Below are 6,000 nucleotides of genomic sequence, written 5' to 3' on the forward strand. Positions count from 1 at the left end.
TAGTTTCTTCAGACACAAACTCCCAGAAAAGAGCCATGAGCATTTGTTATATATGTGCTAAGCTAGGGTTTTTAATTAGATACTGGAAAGAATGATCGTAAACCCTCGTACTACATCTTGATAGTATGAAAACATATGTAGCAAAGTGATCTGTGAGCAACCATGCATATATATCTTAGTTATTTACACCAGAGACTATAATCCCCTGAGTAAAGCTATTTCAGAGTATAATAATATCTAAGACAAAGTAAATTAGCTAGTCAAAATTGCTGCAGTAAGGAAATAAAGGTGTGGGATTTGGACTAATATTTAGCTTAGATACAAGTAAGAGTGTTTAGCTTGATATACATACGTAGTTTATAAGACTTGATAGTGAGAGCTAAAGCCCCTGCCATAATCATCCCTCCATAAAAATGACTTAAACACTAAAGAGTAATGCTTAACTTCAATGGAGTAGTGTAATAATCACAAGTGTGACTACTATATACTTCTCGTTTTGCGAGATAAATGTATAAATGTATAGATACTACCAGTTAGCAAGAGTTGCTGAAACAATCAGATTAGGCAGTGGTGTTTGATCTCGTAATTAGGTTGAATACAGGTTAGAGTACTTAGCTTTGTGTATATATATAACTTAGGGACTTTAGTAGAACTAAAACTGCTGTATCAAGCATCTCTCTCAAATAACAAACTAAACACTTAACAGGAAAACTCATCTGTAATAAAAATTGTTTGATAACCGTAACTGTTGTTATAATATACTACACATTTAGTATTATTCATAATGCACATTAAACTTAGGTAGACACTTCACCATATCTGAATTGTGCTCAAAATGGCGTCAGTCCAAAGTTCCTGCATCGCTATGAGCTATTGATAAGAGCCATGAAGAGTGTAGTCTTTATAGGGGGCTAACCTATTCCGGCTCTTGATTGAACCAATTAAGGCCATATGCAGTTGAGGTTATCGCAGCTGAAGTGTGTCTCACAACACTGTAGGTAAAGTCCGGCTGCAGCCAACTGCGTACCAGCATCCAACATGCAAACATACCGTTCTTTCTGATATCCCCTAGGCACCATCATACTTCCTAATGTGTACCTGAGTGGCCTGTGATGGCAAAAAATAATATTATTGTTTGCAGGGTTTGGGAGGTATGGTATAGGAAACACTCATACCCCATTGAAATTTAGAGATCTGGAGGTAAGTTGTTATATGCCTCATTATATCCGGGACCTTTGGATGCTCTGCTTCCATCTCCTCCAACCTCCCACTGGGTGCTGGCCGCATCTCCCATGGCAGGAGATGGGGGAAGAAGGTTGGAACATGTATCTCAGCGTGTAGGCAGGCTCATCCTCTCTCATAGGTGTACATATTTGGGATTTTCTCTTCAGGCTGATGACTTTAGCGGGTGCCTCCGGTTCTATGATAGCCGATTTCATGTGCATATCTTTCAGTGTAGATATTAGGCTATTGAAATTCTTGGTCATCTGCTGCTCTAGGTCAAATAGCATCTTGTAGATGGTAGCATTAACTTCCTCCATATTCGCGGATATCTAAAGTCTAAGCAGGGCACTAGGTGTTGTTGAAGGCCGGGGGAGATTAGCATGGCCAGGTTGTTAGGCCATCTCTTAATATTTAGCACTGGACGGGTCTCTGAGGTCATTTATGTGGCAAACTCAATCTCGAAGTAGATATTAACATTAGGTTTAATGTTTCCCAGCTTCAGTGAAATGTATGGTGCCGCCTAAAGATGATATGCAATGGATATCTTATCTATCACTCAGAGCTCCTGAAATTGCTACCCATCTCTGCGCAACTTACCCCCTTCACTGTGCTAGGTTCTCATGCCACGTCTCACAGTATGAGAACGAGGCTCCCATTGGAACCTATAGATGCACACTCTCTTGAGCACAAAGCTTCCATGCATTGAAAATACGAGCTCACTTCGCATTACACCTAACATAATTCCAAGCACACATTTGCGATAATTTTCACTCAAAATGTAATCTAGCCCAAAATCATTGCCATTTTTTAAACCATTGTTATATGCCAATACATGGTTTTTTACTGCTTCTTCTAGCAGAAAGTATTTGCAGCTTCATACTGTATCACCTGTCTATGAGAATAGAGTTTTTCTTCATGTTTGAGGAGACTGCTCTGATTGCTGAACTGAGAATTGACATTGATGTCTATGACTGTATCTTTCTGTGAGTATTCTGCTGTTTGATACCAGCTTACTTGGCCAGGAGATCAGATAGCTGTGGTGCTGATACTTCCTTCAGACAGCTTGCATTGATATCTGCTAAAATGTATTACACAGAGTAAGTTAATAATCTTATATTTTTGCACATGTTGATTTAAAGACATTGCGCTTTTGAGGAACCCTTTTCTTCGCATTTGTTCAAATAAAATAAAATTTAAATTAATGACTAATGGTAAACCTAGACCAGAACTAACGGATATTATGGGTGGAACTTTTTCTAGATGGTTAAAACATAACCAACTATGCTACTTATTACAGAACTCCCCCTATAGATCCAACTTCACCAGATTTCTTGCACCTTTCAAGGAATTATGTTTATTGGAAATAATCTTACAGAATACATTTTCCATCGAAAAAAAAAGATATTACTTGATCCCAGTAGGCAGGACCTACCCTTATATGCCACAAATTGGAACAAGGATTTAGGGAGAGACTTGGGGGGAGAGGACTGGAAAAAGATATTTAATAATACTAGGAAATCATCCACATTCACTAAGCTACAGGAGATCAATTATAAAATACTTGCAAGATGGTACCTTACACCAATTCATCTTAAACTTTTATACCCTGGTACATCCGGGAAGTGTTGGAGAGGGTGCAAGGAAATGGATACAATGGTCCACATTTGGTGAAGTTGCCCCATTCTATGCTCATTCTGGTCCCAGGTCAAGATTTTTCTGTGTTCCTTTATGGGACCTCAATTTCTCTTGGATCCTGTTACAATGTTATTGAATCTACCTTCAAAACACCCCTGTAAATTACGTCTACGACTTTTACAATTTATGTTAAATTCAGCAAAGGTTTTAATCGCCTGTATAACATAATTTCAGATGTGGCTGAGCCATGTAGCTTAGATATTGGTCTTAAAAAAACTATAGTTACTTTAAACTCAATAAACTGAAAACCATTTTAGATATTACATTTTATTTGGAGACTGCGAGACACTCCTTTGAGATGACACAAGTTGACTGTGTCTCACTTTAATCCCCCTTCACTCCCCCCTCCTATATATATACCATACAGCTGTATACGTATCGTATACTCCTAAACTAATATAAACTTCAAAGATTAGTGTTCTATGGTTTCTCAAGAAAATGTCCTCCTTGTTCCAGATTCTTGTTCCCCAGGGTACTTACCCTGTTTTATAAGGGTCCCTGGGGTCTCTCTAGTGTCTAGTGGTGGTATTGGGTAAATACCTGGTAGGGAAGGGCTTTTTAATACACATAAAAGTAATATTCTTTTTTAAAACTTTTTAAAATGAAAGGGTGTGAGACAGTTATCCATCCATTTAATAGCTCTTTCTCCCAGAATAGGATAACAGGGTGATTCATGTCTTTGTTTTCTTATTAATTTCATGTGCTTTGCTATCTAGAGTTAAAAACATTTAAATCTGCCAATCTCAGAGCAGTCCAGGAATAAACAACTTTAAAACAATATTTGAGTAAGCTTACTTGCTTTAATTGTGACATGAGTTTGTGCACTGCTCTAAGCAAGCAGGTCAAGCAAACTGCAGCATACAGAAATTAATCTTGTATTTTTTTTTGTAGTTTTGCAATAAAGTAATATACCAGCCAAGTGTGAATACATTAATACCTTATTTGCTGCAATTGTTTTTCAATGACCAAGCTCCTCAACTACTTTGTTAAAAAGTAAAAAACAGTATATCTGTTCTGCAGTATCTGAGGCTTTTTAGGGATATGCAGAAGGGTTATTCTGTAGTGCACACTTCATATTACAAGAACTTGAAAAACCTTAATAAATTAAATTACAGGAAAAGAGGGCAAATTAACGGCTAGATTTGGAGTTTGGCGGTAGATGGGTTGCTAACGCTACGCGTGGTTTATGTCTATCGCACGGCATTGTTTGACTCCGGTATTTAGAGTTCTAACAAAACCTTCTAACGATACTCCTAACGCGTGTATTTCACACGCGGAATCCTGCCCGCGTTTGATAGTCTCCCATAGAGTTCAATGGAAAAACAAACAAACACACTTTTTTCACCTAACACTCGATCTCGCGAGAAATACGCACAGCTCGGTCATATGACGCATAACACATCATGCACAACAATAACACGCCGCAAATGTCACAACAACAATCACTCAACAAAGCACATAAGCATTACACATTCACAAGCGGGGGGATTTTTAATAAAATTTAATACAGGGAATACGCATATACTTTAAGATGCGGAAATACGCAAAATAACAACAAGGAAAAAAAAATATATACATACACTAGCAAAATAATCACATTCAATGTCACTATATATTAGGACAAACATACATATACAACACTTCACTAATACCACACCATCGCAAATTCACATTTAAACATAATACGAGCACTATGACATCATCACATTCTACACATTCAACAAATACTAACTCAAAATGAGCATGCGCAAATTCACACAACTAATACACATTGCACAAATATTAATAGCTAATAAAGCACACCTGAATACAATTTACAACGGAAATCGATACATCATTAAACATTTACACAGGGTATATAAGCACCACACAAGCATGGCTTCTTTGAATGTGTTGCTGGTGGGTCTTTGGAGATTGGAGGTTTAAGATTAGAGAGTTTGTGCATTATTGTGAGTGAGTTAGTGTTAGTGTGAGAGAGTCAGTTGTTAGTGTTATCGTGAGTGAGTTAGTGGGAGTGGGAGTTAGTGGTAGTGGGAGAGAGTCAGTTAGTGGGAGCGTGAGTGAGTTAGTGGTAGTGGGAGTTGTTAGTGAGAGTTAGTGGTAGTGTGAGAGAGTCAGTTAGTGGGAGCGTGAGTTAGTGGTAGTGTGAGTTATTGAGAGTTAGTGTGAGTTATTGAGAGTTAGTGGGAGTTATTGAGAGTTAGAGGGAGTGTGAGTGAGAATTAGTAGTAGTGTGAGTTAGTGAGAATTAGTAGTAGTGTGAGTTAGCGAGCGAGTGATTTTTCTGTACACTTAACACATTTACACGCAAACACATTCAATACATACATACACTTATCAATAACACTACATACACTCCATACCCCATACCCCCTCATACTACACTCCATACCCCATTCCCTGTAGTCCCATTCCCTTTCATCCCATTTACTCTTATCCCATACCCCATCCCCATCCCATACCCATCCCCTAGTTACATTTAGTTTACATATCCTCCTTTTAGTCTTCTTCTTCTTTTGGTTTATTTAAATACTCCTTACCCTCTTTGTTTTTTAGATCCCTCTCACACTTTCAGCACTTATTTTGTCTTTTTAGTTCTTTATTTTGACCCCCTTTCATTTCATCACACTCACCTTTTGTTTGATTATTTGGGGTTTAGTTTAGGGAACAGATGGAGGGCAGGCAGGAGCTTAGTCAGGGGAGAGGTAGAGGGGGGAGGAGAGGGAGGGGGAGAGGAACAGGACAGGAAGGGGGGCAGGAAGCGGGGGTGGAAGCGGTGGGTGGACCCAGCCACTTGGTTCAAGATGAACAAGTGGCTGGGCCCAGTGGCGGACAGAGTAGGGCTTCACAGTCCGGGAAACAGAGGGCATCGTCACAGGGGAAGGCCAAGGCGACTAGGGAGGCGAGGTTTTCGATGGAGGAGAAGGAGGCCCTCGTAGAGGCCTATATGGCCAGGTATAGGAGGCTGCAGCACCAGAAGACCACCCCGACTGAGAAGAGGAAGCTCTGGCATGAGATAAGGAATGCAGTCAATGCAGTGGGTGGACGGAATAGAGATATGGACTCTATAAAACATCGATA

The sequence above is a fragment of the Bombina bombina genome, chromosome 5, assembly GCF_027579735.1.
Source record: "Bombina bombina isolate aBomBom1 chromosome 5, aBomBom1.pri, whole genome shotgun sequence".
Lineage (NCBI taxonomy): Eukaryota > Metazoa > Chordata > Amphibia > Anura > Bombinatoridae > Bombina > Bombina bombina.